This window comes from Typopeltis vanoorti, chromosome 3 (assembly GCF_054136105.1).
Source record: "Typopeltis vanoorti isolate ZY-2024b chromosome 3, IOZ_Tvanoo_1.0, whole genome shotgun sequence".
Taxonomy (NCBI): domain Eukaryota; kingdom Metazoa; phylum Arthropoda; class Arachnida; order Uropygi; family Thelyphonidae; genus Typopeltis; species Typopeltis vanoorti.
In genome coordinates, this window is record NC_143551.1 from 113,188,497 (window position 1) to 113,201,270 (window position 12,774).

The window sequence follows — 12,774 nt, forward strand, 5'->3', positions numbered from 1 at the left end:
GCAAATGAAGCTAATCTGAAAACCTTGTTGATCTGTCGCAATTCAAATAAAGGAAGATATTTTCCATCGAGTTTAATCCATACGGCATCTTGATATTAATGTTTTTATTCAGTTTTTCTTTTACAATTAAACAAGAATTTGTTGCTCGTCTTCGCAAAATGGGCTGTTGAAACACACCCTTAGCGGGAGGGGAATGAGGAAGAAGTAGCAGCGGAACTGAATCCTAAAAACAAATTTTTCGTGATTGGCCTTGGATATATATATAATGCAGATGCCAGACTGGGAACAGACCGATACTAGAAGGGGAAAGAAAAATGGGGATTCTCAGATGGCTGGAATCTGTCCTTCTAGAATAGAGAATGTCTGGGATGAGTAGAACTGTAGAATCCCAGCTGCAGAATGTGTCGAGTGCAGTTATCTTTGTCAGCAAGAAATATTTATTCATCTCGGTTCCCGAACTCTTCTAAGAGTAGTTGGCGAAAACTCTTTTGTTGAATGGGTGCCAGTCTTATTCCCTGTGTTTACTGCAGTGTGTGTGTGATGGCTTCGGTACTTATCGAGGTAGTGAAGCATTCGAGCAAGAGTTGGGGCGTATTTCTTCTAGCAATACACACCATCCTCCGATGGCAATTTGTCAACTTTCGGTTATCAGTTTAGGGACAAACAAGAATATCGGCTTCCTTTTTGTTTCCCCTGGCTTTCCTACCGACATGTAATACCGGGGAAGAGAACAGACAGCGAGAGCCTTGTTACTTTCAGCATCTGCGAGTCACCACGTATTCTTCTGTTATCTCTTGTCTGGTGGCGTGTCACCATTGCCGTAGATATTGCCGGCTCTTTCTGCTGTTGTCGTCGATCCATTCATCATTGCTGTCACGTGCCACGCGCTGGTGACGACGACATCCCGACGACAGCTCTCATCTCCCTATGTAAATCCCTCGAGGGGAGGGGGGGGTCTGAGAAATTAGGTTCGACTCACTTCGAGGCTTTCCATCTTTGCGAGACGATAAGATGTTGTCCGTTTCTATCCGCTGGCGTTGCTATGGTAACGAGCAGGAAGTCACGGTGGGGGAGGCCTTGTTGAAGATTAGCGGGATCAGGGCAGGATCATTATCTTAAATGGTGAAAGTGACAAATTGTCGCAGATTTTCAAGTAGTTCCAACACAAACCCCCCTGCAAGAGTACGGGGAGGGTGTAAACTCTCCAAGAACGAGCGAGGACGTCCTGTGAAATGGGCTGCTAAGAGATTTGCCGATAACGGAGAAAACATGTTGGTCAGATCGGATAGTAAAGTGGCGTGGAGCGAGACATTCGTATCAATAAATCTTCGCAAGTGACTTCCGATCAATGGAAGGAAAAGAAATCACAAAGGGGCTTCACCATTCGCATTGCCAGACGTCGTCTCCCTACGACTTCCCCTTTGAATCTCAGTAATCACAGCATGTCATTCTCTAAATGGACATCGCAGTGCTGTGGCTTTTCTTTAAATCCTGTTGTTACGTTAAAAGCCCCTGCTTCTCAGTGTGCTGTCGTGTACCTACTAAAAGTTGTTTATTGGAAGACTGGGTAAATATCCGATAAGTTTCTTTCTCCCTCTTTTCGTGATATCTTGTTACATTAATGTATGGTGGCAGTGAATTATATTACACAGGTATCTTTAATGCCTCAATGTTGTTCATGCTACTCACGAAACAGTGGGCCATCTCTCTCTCTCTCTCTCCCTCCCTATGCTATAAAAGTGAACGTCTGATACCAGTTGATTTTATTAGATACTGCAAACAAATGAATTCTAATAACAGATGCCATGCCACAAAGTTTTTCTCAAATTAATTGTTGAAGTCCCAAGACTAAGTTCTTTGTGTGTGTGTGTGTGTGTGTGTGTGCGCGCGCGCGCAACCATTACAAATCTCCAGTACTTTACGTTTCGTTTAAACAAATGTACAAGCTCAGCATAAGCCAAGTCTCTCTCAATAAATGCACTTTTATGAAAACTAAGCCTTTAAGTGGCAGAGCCAACTGATTACAGAACCTCTTTGAAATCCTTTTAAAGCTTCGAGAACGCCGTTTCTTTAAACAGTAAAATACCAATATATTTGCACTTCCACCACTTCGTTAAGATACAAAAAAAAAAAAACGAAAAAAAAAACCAGGATGGATTGTTGAATAGCACCCCCCCTCCTTCATCAAAAATTTTTTTTTTGCTGCATTCCAGTTAAAGTGAACTTTCTCAACTTATCTCTTGCAGTTTACATCACGGCTGCGTCTAAGAATAATTCTTTTACGCTTCGCCACTAACAGCTCCCCATCAATTACGTCTTCACCTCATTTAACATTTAACTGTTGGAACTAATTTCCAACTTCCCACAAAATAATGAAATAATGATTGTCATCACATGTTTAAACATACACACTTATTGTAAACTGTATTCTTATCCACCTTAATCGAAATAAGGGCTGATTAATGAAACATCTGCATTTATTTATGCCCCTCATTTTGAATTTATATTCATCTCTAAAGCATGGGCACTGGAAAAATGATTTCCATTCTCAGCATATCTTATAGCGAAAACAGTGCAAACACAATATATTGTAAAACGCTGTCGGATGTGTGCTTCTCTTACGGACAATACGAAGCAAGATTCGTTCAGAAAGTCTCCGAATTATAGTATCCATGTCAACCGAACGCTTGCTATTATGATGATGCAGATTTTGACTAATTGAGCAGGATACTGATTGCTACATACAGATAGTCTGCTGTGGTCAGCCATTAAAGCTAAAAACCTTTTGTTTCGTGGAAGCTTTTATGATTGCTAAAAGTTCGGGACAATGTGCTTATATTTCAAGTGGTCTTTAAAATTGTAACTGAGGAGTTATTGTTACATGTGATTGTGTCATGAGAGCGTGATGATTTTATGATAATCCACGAAAGGTTTGGAATCTATAGTATATTAGTACTGTTGATGGCTTTTGATTTCCCTGATTTAGAGATCAAACATGGAACTTTTTCGAGTCTCAATTCAGACTTCAAATATCTATAATAGTAGTTTCACACTGGTGAGCAGAAGCGCTATCTAGCGTGTCTACAAGGTAAGTTCATGTTGGTAAGTGTTCGAGTGCTTCCATCAATTTGAAAGGGATAAGAATCTCAACTGCCAAATGTTTAACGTTGGAAATAGAGTAACTATGGGAAAAAGTGTGAAATTTAGTTCGAAGTAATGAAAAAGCAAATGCACTCGAAATACAAATGTTGCTTTCATAACTTTGTGTGTGACTCAATTTTAATCGGAATCAAACCGTTTCGTTCTGCTTCATCTAAATAGAAAAACGTCAGTTGATGACCAGATTTTAAACGATAAATAAAGCAGTCAGCAGATTTGCTTTTTTTGTCTACCTGACTGAAAAAGAGAGAAATCTCATGATTAGTGAAAGTATGTCGCTACGGCAATTTTACGCTTTAAAAAAAAATCGCCAAATTCTATCGGTCACTTATTCTTTTCACTCATATGAATCCGGCGATTGTACACTGTCCTCTGCTTAGCATTTGTGTCCCAACTTGGCGACCGTCTCCATCGTGATCTCCGCTGTATGTATTCCCTGAAGATACTTACAGGTAGTCAATACGCTCCGAACTACATAAATTTCCATCAGCATTTTATTCCAGAGAGCAGTGTACTCCGCCGTAAATGTCGCATATCCTCTAAAGTGTCTTTTACTCCTTTCCTCACTTCACCAGCACTTTATTCTACATTTATTCACCCGACTATTCCACTTTCTCTCGCGCAACGTAAATCACTAGGTTACTACGTTGGGCAAACAGCCTTTTGGCGACTCTGCCAGTAAACTTTTAAGTATTCGTGTAAGGATAAGAAACGCTCCCGCTTCCCGACGCCGGAGAATTTCGTTCGGAAGAAGTAACCGAAAAGTGTTTCCCCCGTTTAGCATACCTCAAGAGAGGTGCGGAGACTGCAGATAATGATTCCACAAACTCTCTTCCCACAAAGGGCTCTTAACGGAATTAACATCATTTTTAATATTCGTTCTGCCACAGTGAAACTATTTCGCCGGTAGATGTCTCTATTCCACTGTGAACTATTATTTATTATTAACGGACTCTTGTCACCTCTCCCTGTTGGAGCGTACATGAAGGCAATTACTGTAATAGGACATCAATATGCAGATTGTCCTTAAGCGAGAGTTGGCTTGCTTCTTAAGTCGATGCTTTAAAAGCGTGCGCCTTCTTGAGAGAGCTTTATGTGCAATGCAAACGCAATGGCACTTTTAATTTAATCTTCTCTCTCTCTCTCTCTCTCTCGTAATTTGTTCCTAAATTAAGGTAAAGTGACTTGTTTATTAAGCTTCTTTGTCGTCTGTCGCGTACTAACTTCTAGTTATTATTATTTTTTTTTCCTCCTCGAAGCCTGGAAAGAGGGTTGTTAAAAAGAAGTTGTCGCGTGTTTGTGAGCCGATAGTGTAGTAAATTACTTCCTTAGGATATTCTCTGGCGAAAAGCACAAATAGACACAACTTGTCTCATTATTAAGCTCTGCAACACAAACTGCATTCTTTGGAGTGAATGGACTCTACTAAATTCGCTTATTCTCCATCAGGGACTGAATTTAAAAGCAAATGCAACTTAAATAAGCAGTAATTGGACAGTGATGATGCTTCGTTGTTAAAATTTAACTGTATTTTCTGAAATAATTTTCCTCACCTTTCAAACGTTTTATTGCCTTTTAGGCCATAGTGGAGTTTCTGTCTCAGTTGGTTTGGACGGAGCCCTTTGGTTGGAAAGACCAGGATTCCTATCCTGTCCATGACGTGAGAAACCTTTGTCAAGTCTTTTCATTAAAAGGTAAGTTATCCGGTCTCATACGGAGAAGGTTTTTCTCCCCGAAAATCGGGTTTTTCGTCCTTCAAAAGAGGCAGGCCGGCCGATCCACTTTGTTCTGAGGGAACACACAAATACACACACATACATACATAGTGAACAGGAGTCACACAAAACAGATATCCTACTCTTGAGATCTCCTATATTTTCTATTTTTGTCACTTCAATACTCCAATAAATGGTGTTGGTGTAACACAAAGAAAGGAAAATATCCAACACTCAATAAGTTATACACACAGGGAGTAATGTATATAACTAATCTAAAAAACTCTGCCATAAACTTCTGAAAGTTTAAAAGCAGCGTTTTTTTAAATTATTTTTAGTAAAAACCTTCAAACAGGATTCGATATAGACTCCAGTGGTAAAAAATAAGAATAATATTTTTTATTCTTATAATAATGTATCTGGTGAAGTGTTTGCTCAATAATTTCTAATATTCATGTTTTCAATAATTTCTTAAAAATACACCTTTGACCCAAGGGCGAATTTTGGTCTTGAAATTCATACTTGCTCTTGTTATCATTCAGGGAGTGAGAGGTGTGATTGAAGTCTGATTAGCGGAATAATGAATTACTGATAATTTAAAACTATATATTTAGAAATTTATGTACATTTAATCATACAAATACAACATTTATTTTATAAATGATATTCTACCTTTTTCAATTTAGCTACTCGAATACAAATTCTACCCTACAGTTCTTCTTTATGAATAACATCGTCATAAAAAGTTGGTTGTAACTTAATTTTCCTAAGCAACACACACACACACACACACACACACACACACACTTGTAAAGGCTGGCTGAAGCTCACTGGCTAGAGCTACGTTGACTGCGTATGGCCTGTGTTTAAGCAACAGAGTGAAACGACGTGAAATGGCTATGCGTGCGCATGAAATCACAGTGCTGCTGCGAGGATCTGGTAGCTTCTACAACCGAGCACGCCAAGGTAGCTTTGACTAGACGAGCAAGCATCTGTCTTCGATACACAGCGCAAACTCAATTATTGCCACGCAAGCTTAAGACGTCTTCTGTCTACAAAAATAAAAGTCTAAATGGAATGCTTATAAATGCATGCATTTATAAGCAAATAAATATTACTTCTTTCTCAATCAATGAGCTTACGCAGCAAGCATAGCAAGCATGGAGAATTCGCCACTGCTTTGACCTCAGTGCACAAATGTAACATATCTGTGACTTGTGGTTTAGTTCACGACCTTGGAACAAACTTTTAAAAGTGGCTTTCTCACTGTAACCGGTCATTGAAATTTACTGTTGTGTCTCATAGAATGCAGCTGATATTTTCTAATGCTGAACACGATATGCATCAGTGGATTCTGAGATGGAAGTTATGTTGTTGCAAACACTGAATACAAGCGATGTTTTCTCGACCAATAAATTCCGACTTTTCCAGAAATTGAAAGAGAGAGGAGGTGGGGGGGGGGGCAGAATTCTTAGCTTTCGTATTCCATCTGAGCGTTGAGTTCAACAAGATGTAACTAAACGAGAAAAATTATTGTGGCAGTACAACGAACACCTCAAGTAAGTATCTGAAGGATTACCATGCATTTTGGATACTCAAAAGGGAGTGTGTAGAACATTAACATGAAGAAAAATTCTGCTCATGCTATCACGCCATTCATGGTGTGGGTAAACGTTGTCCATATGGACTATTCTGCATCTCAGCCTGGGATCATATCCAATGGATGGAATCGTATAATTACGGAATAACAATTGCCGACTACATTGATACAGTGAAGAAGCTGAGTTCACCAGTGATGGTGTTCAATAACACTGGCTGTTCAGATGGCGAGTTTATTTTTGAAGACTGTCACATAGATGATCTTTGTGTATGATTTCTGCAAAACGAATTGCTGTAACTCTTAAGTAACTTTTTGGCTACTCGCGGCCTGTGTGCATCCAACACGATGGAGCCTCGACATGCTTCTAGTGCAGCGATAACACATCTCAACGATCCTTGGATGGATACGATCAGTCGTATTATTCTTTAAAATAGCTGCTTAGTTCTCCGGACCTAAACCTTTCGGATTGAGCTTACAGAATTAAAAAAGTTTTGAATTAAAAATAATTTTATACACATCCATTCCGCTACAAGATTTAAAACCTTTTGCTTCGTGGTATGGAGGAGAAAAATATGGAAAGCACCGAAACAAATCAAACGCTACGGAAATTCTAAAAATAACTCTCGCAGAAAGCAAGAAAGCAGATTCTGCTCACATTCTGTTTGCCTGTAACGTACCGAGTCTGAAACCTTACTTTACCTTGATCAAGTTTCTTTAAGACAAGTAGCAGACTGTTCGTGAAAGATGACTGAATATGGTAATAGAAAAATATCAAAAGTTATGAAACATCGCTTAAAAAGAGTTCAGACGACATAAATTACTGTTACAGATGAATCATAACCTCGACTTTAGCCAACCCCACAAACGGGTTGGATAAAGACGTTTGTAACAATACTTACCAAGACCAAGTTTGAGTCTTTATCCTTGATGAATATCGATTACAATGAGAGGTCAGGAGGATTGTATGTGAACTTGGGTCATATCTTAGGTTTTGACACTTCAAATAAGCAAAATGATGTCAAATTATACCATTGCGCCATCTCTATCGTGATACCTTTTTTTACTCTGTAGCGTAATCCATAATCATCTGTACATAGTATCGTCCTAAAGATTTTTTTTTCTTTAAAGCTCGCAATTTATCAAATTTGTGTTGTACTACAGTGGTAGGAGCATAGGGCTTTTTGATCATCTTCGGCTGCAAAGATAGGTCAAATCTAGTCTTGGAGGACGTGTGAGGACTGTTTAATTGAAGGTGTGTTTGCGCTTCTTATGAGGAGTGGCAGGTTTTTCATCCCTGAAAATAGGAAGGAAAACAAGCAGTTGCCTCGGCCATAATTCTAACTTATCCTATTCCTCCCGTACATGCTGTGCTCCATATATATCAACGGTGAACTATCGGTCGATTTTCATGTTATCTACCACTTGCTAGCTTCTTCCACTCTGTAGCAATCCAATCGTCTGGGAAGAAAAAATACATAATGATAACATACTCACGTAGCAGGATACCTGGGGGAAGAAAAATACCAAGTATGTCAAATTTCAGTTGCTTGCAGTCATTCCGTCCAGGTCAGTAGAATTCTTTACTATCGACTTCCACACACATCGGCAAATGCTTGCCAAGTTCTTTGATCAACGGCCGTAATGACTATGAACTTAAATAACGTTGCTGTTCATAGCCAGGCAAGCTTTGTTTTTATTAACCCAGTTGTATTAATAGTTAAAATACCTTCATTTTTGTATCAACCATTCCAGGATATTGTCTCATTTTTTACTTAAATATGAAGTTGATAAACCTGTTTATGAAGTATTTCGATAAAAAAAAATGCTCATTGCTTTTCATCAGCATAAAACAACAAACTCTTTGGTTCTGTTATTTGTAAGGTTGTCGAGCAGCTTAGTTGACCTGTTTGGAAAAGGAAAGAGAGAGAGAGTGTGTGTGTGTGTCTAGTCTGTGCTATGGGGTAAATTTCATCACTGAATGCTGTTTGGCTATCAAGCAGTTCAAACTTGACCTTTTCCAAGTGAATGAGAGAGAAAAAAGTTGCTTCATGTTTATGATTTGATCGTGCCGTAGATAATACTTGGACACAATAAGAGGTCTGTTCAAACAGGACATCCAAATGTCAGCCTGAGTGGCCGAGTAAATAGCGCTGCTGCTTAGCAATCATCAGTGGGTTCACTCCCACTGTGGCGTGGATGTTTTGGAACGTGAAACGATGTTCCTCAAACCCTACTACTACTACAGTCACCTAGGAGAAGTCAATGTTCTTATAAGAAATTCTTCTTAGTTGCTTGTCAAAAGTTTTGGAAGAAAAATTTCGGCATTTTGTAGATAAGTTTCTGAGATAAATTAGAAAGCAAGAATAAAATAAAAGCTGTAAAGTTTGCAGAAATCTTTAAGCTTCTGAATCATGTTGGAAAAGTAAAGATAAAACAAGCACCTCCTTACCAAAGTCGGATTCAACGACGCCCTTAATTTGGGTTCGAATTTCCTCTAGGACTCGAACATTTACATGCACTTCAACTGCAAGTAAGAGAGTCAGTCGGGCGGCCTTTCTTCTTAGAAACGTGGGTTTCCCCTCTCCAAAACAATCATAGCAGATTATGTAGATGAGGGTTTAACCACCTTATTAATTAGATTTATTCGAGTTACTTGGCCGTAACAGGTCATAGAAACTTTGTCACTGTTGCTTCTTTGTACTCGAGAATGCATCGTCATCATTCGTAATACTCTCCTTTTGTTGAAGATTTGACTTAATAATGCCTGCTCAATATTAATGATATTACACAGAATTTCTGACTTTTTTTTTTTTCGAAGGAAGAATCGCAAAGCTTCGAAATTTCTCAAAGAAGCAAACAAAGCTTAGAAATCAGCGATCTTAATTCGGCGAAATAACAAAACACCTATTACAGCTAATCACCTCCCTGTGCGAATTCTCATTACCTCCGTAACGCGCTCAGTTCTATTGATCTGATACTGTAGATGATGTTGACCTTCCGCCTGTATCTTTTGAGCTCCGGAAAGTAAGAACAAAAACAGTAGCTAGATAAGTACACTTAACAGCGCGATCCCTAGCGGGAGCGTTCAGAGTTAATGACTTCATCCGCGTTGTCCGGTCGGTGTGTCCACTTCGGCTAATGCGCGCCATTACCCGAGTTTAACTCGCTCCGGGAAGCCTCGGTCAGTTACCGTTAGCAGAGGCGACGTTTCGTTCGATTCAGGAAATGACCAGAGAAATGACTTTTCGCAAGTTCGAGGCTGCGGAAGGTCCGATAAGAAGGAGAATTTTGGGGATTAGAAGTGCGACTAATGGATAGAACGTGATGACAGAGGTCAAGTTTTGCACTCTTGGCACAAAAAGGTGCGAATAAACTTCGAGCTGGGTGCGTGGAAAGAATGTCATTGCTTATGTGTAATCTTCGTATGTGCTGGAGAGCTGAGAATGATCAGAGATGCTATTTAGCGGTTGCTTGTTCTTTGAAATGAATTAATAGTCTAAAAGAGAACTTCTTTATAAATTCTGCTGACCTTTTTGATATGAAATAATTATATGAAACAGCGAATTTCATTTTCAAGCATAATTCATATCCTGCTATAAAATTGATTTATATGACACGTGTATACACAATATGTTTTTCCGTCAATCGTGAGCGAGAGTCAGTGGCCTTTGAGGATTAGATCCAGTCAGCTGGCCACGATCGCTCCCTTCAACAGCAGACCAGTCTCACACGGAATTAGTGGCGTTCTCCCTTTCCGGAAACTGGTCTTTTTTCATCGCGCGAAACAGACACATCGACCGGAGAACATATCAATACGTAGACAGTACAATGCCCTCATAGTTGCTTCTGCCTTAATTCCAAACCTCCACCTCCCCTGTCTTTAACTCTTGTCCATACATATGGCATTAACGTGCTTATAGTTATGGCAACCTCGTGTACGTGGGATTGACTACTCAAAAAGATCTTTTGATGTAAATAGGGCTTTAACCTCGATCTGGTGTTTTATAATCCATTCCTTATTTTTTCATCTTGTAATATTTCATATTACAAAATGAAAAACGTGAATTTACTAAATTGGAATTTTTTTCCATGTCCGCGGCGGTATGCCTCTGTTCAAGAAAACTAATTGAATTTATTTTTTACTCCAATTTTTGTATTTTCTAAATGCCCATTCGCACTACTGGGAACTGGGGAACGGATGTTGTTAAGTAAGTATTACTTAAATAAATGGGATTATATGGTGATTAATTCTACTAATCCCATAATCGATCCTTCTGTAAAAAGCTCAAAGTAATTCATGGAAGTGTGCGACGAGTGCAGTTTTCTGTTGTTAGTTCCGTTTCGAAATTACATTCTGATTTAAGTCCCGCTAACAGCGCTGCCTCCATACGTTCTGGTTATAAAATTTTGAGCGTCTAATTTAAAATTTTCTAGTAATATAATTTAGAGCTCTTTTTTTCTCAGATTCTGAGGACCCAAATCTTAGGACATTTACTGGGAAGTGGATTTTGTTAAGACAAGTAAGTATTACTCACGTAAATGGGATTATCTGGTAGTTAACTCTACTAATCCCAAAAGCGAAGTTTTCTGTAAAAAGCTTAAAGTAATTCATGAAAGTCTGTGACTACTGCAATTTTCCATTAGAAAATGACAAATTATCTTTCCTTCTGCCTCAGCGACTACCCCCAATCGAGAAAATTGTACATCGTGTCCTCCCATCCTTGTCATCCCGAGAAAACACCGGATCTTGCTGATAGCGTCCATCATTCTGCTGACTCACTTCTCCTTATTCCATTACAGTGCGAGGATGCTAATAGTCTCGCGCATGTCACTCTTACTTGCAGACTGCTGCATAACGCCACTCTTATGTATTAAGTTGTCAGGGATGTTCCCTCTTCTCTCTCTCTTAAGGAAATGCTGTCGTCGTCCTCTCTGTATGCATCCCTGAGAGCGAGGACGTTTCCTCTTCCTGTTTACTTGCACATTCCTCGGAGAGGGGCCCCAGAATGCAATCTTGTGTTGAATGAATGGCCACAGGCAGGATATTAATAAGTAATAAACGATTCTATTTTAAAACTTGGATAGCGTCTACCCTGAGGTGTTTGGTAAACCTATGAGGTTTAAGTTAAATGTTTAATAAGTGAAAGAGTAATTCCAGAGGGGGTTTCTTTTGTGAGTTGAATTAAACTTGATTAGAAGCTTCTGGTTAATGTTTACAAGATGGGATGTACAATGATTCGTCTGAAGATGATTCGAAACAAACCTCTTTAGATTGTAACATATCGCTCCAATCTTGGTGGTTGAACAATTTCGAATTTAATCTTTACGAGTAATATTTTATAATTTAATAATACCTTATTATTGGGTGAATAAGCAACAACATCAGTTGTTGCTTATTCACCCAATTCGCCCAAATGACAAAGAAGAAACACATCTCTCTCATGATAATGAGAATGGAATGCGACGCAACTCATCATCAAGAATTGTATTATATTTTATTACTAAACCCAAATATGATTTTGGCTAGAAAGATCTGGGTTCGAGTCCCTTCTAGGACTTGAAGAACCTATACAAGATTTTGTCAACAATGAGTAAAATGATCTGATAATGAGGGGAGGAGGTCTTTTCATTTAGCAAAACGGATAAGCCACAAGTCCAGCACATAACATATGCTGGTCTCTAATATCCTTGGGTCATAATTCAAAATCTCCAGCCCAAACTTACATGAGAAATTGTTCGATGTACAGAAACTTGATGAATTTGAAAAACTGCAGACTGGCTGTTTTACGACTTAAGAAGGGAGGTCGTTCAAAACTCAGCTGTAGGGAAAAATTATTGAATGAAGAAGGAATATTTGTTCTGTGAATTTGGTCTGAACTATGAATGGATGGTGACTAGCGAATGAAAGAACGTATCTTAAGACATTTAAAGGAGTATGGGGGGAATTAACAATGCTAATTCCAATGAACAGTGATGTCCATGGAAATATCTTAGCAACTTAGCAGAAACGGAACGTCTGTGTGAAATACAGCGGGATAAATCTGTGAGTGGTGGATTATTTAATCGATATTGGCTTTCTTCTGTTCAGTTATGGTCAACATAACTCAGACACCTGGAGGAAAAGATATAACCTAGTTTTTTTTTTTTTTTTTTTGGATGCTGAGGAGGTGATACTTGTAATATGTTTATGCCAGGAAAGATTGGAAGTTAGTTATCCAAGATGAGAAATCTTGTCATATGTACACTTAGCTATTTGGTGTGGAAATTTAGGAAGGGGGTAGAATAAGAGTATTGCGACTC

General features: G+C 38.9%; 1 protein-coding gene across 3 annotated transcripts in view; it reads left to right on the plus strand.

Annotated features, from left to right (window-relative positions):
• Window positions 1–12,774, plus strand: part of LOC150108476 (uncharacterized) — a 314,028-nt gene that overhangs the window by 260,524 nt on the left and 40,730 nt on the right. The window lies entirely within an intron of this gene.